The following is an 8906-nucleotide window of genomic DNA, read 5'->3' as shown; positions in this document are numbered from 1 at the left end:
AAATGTCACTTTGTTAAACTGTTGAGTTGAATTTTCAATATCAAAAGTCGACAATGCGAAGATCAACATCCCATAATACAATTCACAACCGTGATCAAATGGAAAGCATTTGTAAATCACAAAATTCAGATTTTTTTACAGTGTACTTATGATTAACACACACAATTATATATTTATTTATTTTATTTTATTTTAGCTTGGTCTGGTTTGATCACATGACATACTTAATCATCATGTGACTCCCTAAATCAAGATGGCTCCTAAAATTGTTAAGTTGGCATTTAATGTCAACGTGTTCCTAAAACATCACCCCATTTTTGACCTCAGTAAATTGCTTTAATCAATTGATCTCGCTTATGTCTTTTTACATTTTATTTTTTGAGAGAGTGCAGACTTCTTTTCCCAGTTACTTCATTCAATATCACCAACCAAACAATGTCTTGATAATTTATTTAATTTTATATTTATTTATTTTTTTATTTAATTTAAATAATTTAATTTTATTGTTAATTTAATTTAGTTTAAATAAAATAAATTAAATGTAATTTAATTTTAAATTAAATGTAATGTACATTTAATTTAATTTAATCCTTTAAGCATCTTTAAATTGGACAAATGTGTGTACTCCAAGTATAGAGATCAACAACCCATAATGCAATTCACAACTGTAAAAAAAAACTGAAAACACTGTGAATAACAAAATACAGAAACAGATTTTTTTACAGTAAACTAATGATTGACACACACAGTTTTATATTCATTTATTTTTAGTTTACTTTAGTTTAATTTAATTTTGATTTAATTTTGATTTATTCATTTATTCATTTTCTTGTCGGCTTGTCGCCACACTGGAATGATCCACCAACTTATCCAGCAAGTTTTTACGCAGCGGATGCCCTTCCAGCCGCAACCCATCTCTGGGAAAATTTTTGATTTCATTTTATTTTATTTTAAATTTTATTTTATTTAGACTAATTTAATTGTATTTTTTCTTTATTTCAATGTTAATTTATTTACTTTTATCTAAACTAATCTTTTTTTAAATCTTATTTTATTTACTTTATTTTAATAAATTTTTTTATTATTTTATTTTTGTAAGTTAATAGGTGCGTTCGACTTCATGCAGCGCTGCGCAGATCGATCGAAATCTGTCTTAAAGCGGTGCATTCTGGTTAGAAATCTTGTCCGGATTGATGCTGCGCCGACGCCACGTGACTGTCACATGTGGCATCAAAGTACCGCGACAGCGCTCCGAGATCAGACGGCAAACTCAGACCGTGCAGCATCTGAAGAGCGACTGCAGGAGCTTTGATGACGACACCGATATTACACGATTGGCCGAGTTCACCACATGACAACAAACACGTGTATTTCGGGTTTATAATTGGACAAATTCCGATTCAAAAGTTTCAAAACAAACAATTCACTTTTCACACCCTCTCTATCCTGTACACATCTTGCTAATTAAAAGACTACAAATATTTTACTGCAGTATCATCTTTTGTTAAATAATCTGGTTATAAAGGTTAGCTTGTTTGCACAGGTTTATTTTCAACCATTTTATACAGACTATTTACTGCATTCATCTCCATGAACGATTTAAATTATATATTTTAGTGTATATTTTAGTGAATAACCTAAATATAAACTCAAATAGGTCTTACAGACTTGAAATAAAATAATCATCATCATTGATCCTGCCACCCTAAAGCTCTCTTAACAAATTAAAGTAAAAAACTATTTTATTAAATAATTATAAAATGGCTTTATTATTATAATATAAATATATATTTTATTTCCTGTCTAGCAGTTTAAAGGCTACCTGCTCTTTCTGGGAAACTTCTACATAGCTCACTTATTTTACCTTTTGTTCTTTTCAACACAATCTTTTTGGATTAAAATGCTTTTTTGAAAATTCATTCATTATCCAAAATAATGTCATTTATTAAGACCTAATCAAAACACCTTGTTTTGCTTTTTACATGGGAAATTTTTATATCTATAAATGTACATATATGTAAACCCTTTTTTAGCATATTCAAACAAGAAGTATTAGCCTAAAGATTGATGTTTAACTCCTAGAATTTATGCTTATTGCTTTGTATTTAATAGACCTGTTCGTTTTTATGTTTATATTAACCTCTCATTTCCTCTTATTTCTCTCATGCATTTGTTATATATTTTATTCATAATTCTCCCTTATTGTTTAAAAAGGAACTACAGTTTGTAGAGACTGTATTTTGTTTTATTTGTAAATGTTTTGTTGCTATAAATAAAAATAAAAAAAAAATATGATGACGCCATGTGATCGGTCATCATGACTGCAGCAACTTTGAGTCCCGAAGTGTCCAGCTGTCCGTCTTGACGGCTCCGTTATCAACTCCGCCCCGCCTGCGCTCGACTAATCTCGTTGATCACCGGCTGCAGCTGAGCTTCATGTCGAACGCACCTTTTGCTTGGTCTGGTTTGATCACATGACATACATAATCATCATGTGACTCCCTAAATTTAGATGGCTCCTTACATTGTTAGCTTGGCGTTGACAATGCGCAACATGTGCCTAAAACATTTGCCCAGTTTTGTTTAAATTGCTTAAATAAATTAATCTCGCTTATGTCTTTTTACATTTTATTTTTTGAGAGTGAGCAGACTTTTTTCCAGTTACCTCATTCAATATCACCAACCAAACAATGTCTTCATAATTCCTGCAGCTTCAGAGTTGCTGCTTAAATCCACCAAGAACATAAGAGGTCTTCGAAGTGTGCACTACCCAGGGTACTTTCTTCACCAGTCTAGCAATGAATGGATTTCTCCAGGTATGATTAATCTATTTGGATATTAGTGTTTGCATGATCTCTTTCTCTTTTAAAAACTGTATTTAATGCACAATATCAGGGCCTTATTTTTGCAATGTGCAAACCGCAGTCATAAAAATGTAATTATCTGTATATATTATGCAAAAGTGTCATGGAATTTGTCAGAGTTTGCATGAATAAATATGAAGTAATGCTCTGTACCTATTCAAACCATGATGTGGATTACTAGTGTAAGTATATCATCCAAGGAAAATACTATTTTCAATATGAGTCATGGTCATTTGTGCACTGCAAAACAGGCTTTTCCTATGTATAAATATCTGTATCCTTCAAGCCTCTTTAAATCGGAAAATTTGTGTGCACCAAGTATAGGATGTTGGCTGAAAGACAACCTATATTAAGATATAAATACAAGATTTTGAGGGAGTTTGTGAACCTTTCCTTTGTGGAAAATGTGGTCGAGTTGGAAATGTGTTGATTGATGAATTAGAAGAGAGGTCATAAATATTGATGTAAAATACTGATACGTTTTTTTCGTTGTTTATTTGTGTTTTAATGTTGTTTTTACTTCTGTATTATCTGAAGAAAAATTATATATATATATATATATATATATATATATATATATATATATATATATATATATATATAAAACAAAAATGCTCTTCTTACTTCGATTTTGTATCTTGTTTCTTATCCAAATATCTAAAAATTCTTAAATCAAGAAGCATTTTCTAATCAAAAAAAAAATATTGTCATGTTTTAAGAAATTACATGCCAAAATTTATTCTTCTATTTTCTTTAAAACAAGCAAAACAATCTGCCGTTTAGGTTTCCCCCACAAGTCCAAAAGTATGTGGTATAGGTGAACTAGGTAGGCTTAATTGTCTGTAGTGTAAGTGTGTGAATGAGAGTGTATGGATGTTTCCCAGTGATTGGTTGCAGATGGAAGGGCATCTGCTGCATAAAACGTGCTGGATAAGTTGGCGGTTCATTCCGCTGTGGCGACCCCAGATTAGTAAAGGGACGAAACCGAAAAGAAAATTAATAAATGAAAACAATCTGCCAAAAGGGTAAACAAAATAATCTTATTTTTCGTCTTGACATAAGATTATTTTGCTTGTTTTAAGGAAAAACTCACTTAATATTTGTATATTATTTCTTAAAACAAGATAATATTTTGGACTTTTACAGAAAATGCTTATTGATTTAAGAATATTTAAATATTGGGACTGGAAACAAGACAAAAAGTCAAAGTAATAAAAGCATTTTTGCAGTGGTGAATGGATGGAATTTCTGTGTGGAGCTCGCATGTTTTTCCCGTGTTGGTGTGGGTTTCCCCCACAGTTCAAACACATGCGCTATACAGTTGGTGAATTTGATGAATTGGTTGTAGTGTATCAGTGTGAATGATTGAATGAATACAATTTTGTATAATACTCAATTTATTCAGAGAGTCAGAATTTTACTGTTTGATGTGAGGGAAAAGGTAGTAATATTATGCATTAATATAATGACAACCTGTCAAAATTACATTTGGTTTAGCTTGAGGAAATAGTAAAAGAAATATATGATGGTTTTAAAGGAAAATGTAATTCTTAATGTCTAATATTCTCAAAAATATTAATAAAAGGGAATTTTCAGTGAATAATTCCATCATGATTGTATATTAATTTTGTTACTTTATATTAATTTATAAATAAAAATAAATAAATAGATAGATAAATAAATAAATTCTGGGAATAATGGCCTGATTGGTCTTTTAGAACTTTTTATTATTACGTAAATCGTAATAAATACATACATACATACATACATACATACATACATACATAAAATACGTTTAAAAAAATTTTTTTTCTGGAAATAATGGCATAATTGGTCTTTCATAACTTTAAATTAATAAATAAGTAAATTGCATTTATAAATATATTTTTCTGGGAATAATGGTATAATTGTTCTTTCATGACTATAGTATTACTTAAATATAAATAAATAAATAAATAAATACTAGGAATAATGGCATAATTGGTCTGTCATAACTTTGTATTATTACGTAAATATAAATAAATAAATAAATATTAATAAATGTATTTATGAATATGTTTTTCTGGGAATAATGGCATAATTGGTCTTTTATAACTTTTTTTATATTACGTAAATATTAATATATACATACATACATACATACATACATACATACATACATACATACATACATACATAAATAAATAAAATATGTTTATAAATATATCTATTTTTTGGGAACAATGGAACAATTGGTCTGTCATAACTTTATATTATTACGTAAATATAAATAAATGAATATCAAAAAATAAAATGTATCTATAAATATGTTTTTCAGGGAATATTGGCATAATTGGTCTTTCATAACTTTAGTATTACAGAAATATAAATAAATAAATTCTGGGAATAATGGCTTAATTGGTCTTTTAGAATTTTTCTTATCATTACATAAATAGTATTACATACATACATACATACATACATAAAATGTTTATAATAAATAAATAAATATATATTAAGAAATAATGAAATAAAATGTATTTATAAATGTATACATTTTTATTTTGTTATTTTATATTTCATGAATTGAAAAATATTAATATTGAAAGATAATAATAATAATAGTTCAACCATTAAAAATGTAGAACATAAAACAAAGTAAAAGATAAAAAAAAATAGCATGCAGAAATATTTAATGCAAAAAAAAAAAACATTTGCAAACCAGATGCAGGGTCCTCTGCAGTGATCAGTATATAGTGAGTTTGTATTCTACTGTGAAGCTCAGCGATGTGCCAGTGTGTTCAGTTTTTTTTTTTTTTATTCTGGTCATAAGCATTAGATCCTCCCGAATGAACCTCCAGCTCTGTGGCTGCTGAACCGCTGACTGATGGCCATCTGTGTTGTGTCAAAAGCAGCAAATTAACCCACACAGATAGCAGTAATTGCTCTAGTGTGTCGTCCCATGGGTTTGTGTTTGTCTGCAGTTTGGCATCAGGGTTTTTTGTTGTTGCAGTGAAGCCATGTGGAGACTTTCCCTGTCTCTTTATTTGTGGTAAACACACAAGTACATGTTTATTTGGGTCTTATTTTGGTGGTGTGAATGGGAGCGCAATAACATTTTTCTTTTTCGTGTGGTGCACTTGTTAATGTTGGTTTTCTTGTGCTAAAATAGTTTTGTGACCATTTGCCACCTCAGGGGATTAACCAGAGTGTTTTTTTTTTTTTTTTTTTTTTTTTTTTTTTGATGACTGTATGTAAACACCACTTCACATGTGCTTATGCTGCTTCACATGAGATATGGGGTTTTAAAAAACAGCACAAGATGATATTATTGAACCTCACCAGGCTTTCCTAGTGATTTATACATAGTCGATCCCAGGAGCAACAAATAATAACTTGACTTCTAGTTGATCATTTGGAAAAGTGGCCAAAGGTAGATTTTTCTGATGAATCATCTGTTGAGCTGCATCCCAATCATCACAAACACTGCAGAAGACCTACTGAACCCACATGGACCCAAGATTCTCACAGAAATCAGTCAAGTTTGGTGAAGGAAAAATCATGGTTTGTGGTTACATTCAGTATGGGGGCGTGCGAGAGATCTGTAGAGTGGATGGCAACATCAACAGCCTGAGGTATCAAGACATTTGTGCTGCCCATTACATTACAAACCAGCAGGATAGCGCTCCTTCTCATACTTCAGCCTCAACATCAAAGTTCCTAAAGGAAAAAAGATCAAAGTGCTCCAGGATTGGCCAGCCCAGTCACGAGGTATGAACATTACTAAGTAAGATGAAGGAGGAGGCATTGAAGATGAATCCAAAGAATCTTGACGAACTCTGGGAGTCCTGCAGGAAAGCTTTCTTTGCCATTCCAGATGACTATATTAATAAGTGATTTGAGTCATTGCAGAGATGTATGGATTCAGTCCTCCAAGCTCATGGGAGTCAGACACAATATTCATTCTTCTACTGCAGCATGACGTTCATGTCATAAGTTAAGGTCATGTCATAAGATTATATTAGACACAAGCTATGGTGAATGCGGTTTTACTCACGGCAGGTATTATTTGATAATTCGGTTGTTTATTTCACTGATTTGGCAACCGTAAAACGTCATCAAGGAAACGGTTTGAATTTCCGCTTAGTAAAAAAACATAAGTGTGCCATTTGGGATGACACTACATACATATGCTGTTGAGTGTGTAAGTGCATAAGTACATAGTGCATGAGTGCATAGTGTATAGTGTGCCCTTTGGGACGCAGCAATAGTCTTGTCAACATTTTGGAAATTGTTTTCTTTTCATTTTGTTTAAATATCTTAAAATGTTGCTTTTAAATAGGCGTGTATGAATGTATAATATTTTAACTTATATTTAACTCAATATTTGAATTCATTCTGTCTAACGTTAGTTATCCGTGCTGTTTTTTTAATGGAATTTCCATACCAAAATGGCCACCGCGTGACACTAGCGGCATGTAGTGGCTGTTTCCCAAATAGTGTCGCCTCTTGTTAATTCTGCGCTCTTTAGCCCTTTTCACACAGTGATACCAGTAAATATCTGGAACATTTCCGCAACGACTTTACCGATAAATTAAAAAAAGTGCTGTTCACACAGGCGAGGACGTTACGGAATTTTTCCGAAAGAATCACACATCCATTCCAAAGTACTAATCAAAACAATAATCATTAACAGAAATGACCTCTAAATGACTGCGTTTATTTGTAAACATTTAATGACATTACAAACTCTGTGGATGGATCAGTATTGAGAACAACTTCGATGAAAATATATGGAGGACCACTTTCGCATGTCGAGATGTAGATGATATGTGTGTGTGCTGGCGCTCACCGGCTGCTTCACGTGCACGTGCATCAACTGAAGCAGAGCTTTAGGGTAAACAAACAGCGGTTTATCATGAGCATTTTATTGATTATTTTTTACAGTTGGCATTAAGAAGAAACGTAGAAACATTGTCTGACTAACATCTAGCACCTGAATGTGTCTGAAAAATATTTGAAGGCTTTTTTTTTTCATAAACAGTGCGGATGTGAATGTTGTCTGAATGTTCTGATTGGCTTGAGTAGACGTCTCATGTCAGCGCGTTCTAAACATGAACGCATTCTTTCCAGCAGTTTTCCACACAGAGCAGCATTCCGGCAAATTACTGGTTATGTTAGAACATCTCTTTCCGGAAAATAGCCAGAACGAATTTAATGGTAATTTTAAAAAGGGCCTTTTCACACTAACAGACCTTTCCGGAAAATTACCTGCATGTGTGAAAGAGGCTTTTGACCCAACCGAAGATGAGTCAGATCACGCTGCAGGAGAGTTTGAAGAGGACAGAAAAAATGCCCCGTGACAGCGCAAAGGCACGGAATATCTCAGCCATAATAGCACAAATGAACGCAATGAGTGACCTACCGTTCCCCTTTGTACAGAGCCCTGGATTTCTTATGCTGTGTTCACACCAGACATGGAAGAAGTGTCAAGCTCGAGTGATTTACATGTTAAGTCATTGCAAATGCGCGAATAGACATCTTGCAGCGCGATACACGCGAATGACGTAAATTGCGCAAAGAGCGCAATAATTTCTTAATAAAATCCATATTTGCCATTTAGCAATGAAGCCAGAGTCACCAGGCAGACAGAAGCCCTGCGCATGATGCAAATCCGTATCTGTTCTGAAGTGAATTTGGCACTTGAATAAAGCGAGTAAACTCAAGTGTTCACGCAGCTATTTTCGCGCGAATAGCTTGATTTATCCATGCGTTCCACGTCTGGTGTGAACACCGCATTATACTGTTCTTATGGACCACATATGAATTTATTATTTGTTACCTGATTGTTCAAGCTACCTCACAGAAGTGCTCTGTTTGTTAAAGATTTTGATTGTTAAAATAAGGTGATTTACATAAAAAATAAGGAACATCCTGGATCTGAACAATCCGCTCTTCTTTATGTTTTTTTATGCATTATAGAAGTATCGGATCGAGTTTCGGTATCAGTGAATACTCAAAATCAAATGACTCTTGAACAACCTGATCAGGACATCGCTAGTT

The 8906-nt window shown here is 32.5% G+C and overlaps 1 long non-coding RNA gene across 1 annotated transcript in view; it reads left to right on the top strand.

The window, feature by feature from the left end:
• The first annotated feature begins 2510 nt into the window (after positions 1-2510).
• LOC147846545 (uncharacterized) overlaps positions 2511-8906 on the top strand; it is a 68480-nt gene continuing 62084 nt past the window's right edge. The window contains exon 1 of the long non-coding RNA XR_015479058.1: positions 2511-2816. This is a non-coding gene — a long non-coding RNA (uncharacterized LOC147846545). The remainder of the gene's footprint in view (positions 2817-8906) is intronic.

This window comes from Danio rerio, chromosome 2 (assembly GCF_052040795.2).
Source record: "Danio rerio strain M-AB ecotype USA chromosome 2, GRCz13ab, whole genome shotgun sequence".
Lineage (NCBI taxonomy): Eukaryota > Metazoa > Chordata > Actinopteri > Cypriniformes > Danionidae > Danio > Danio rerio.
The sequence above is the reverse complement of the archived record's forward strand: the minus strand, read 5'-3'. Positions and strand labels throughout refer to the sequence as shown.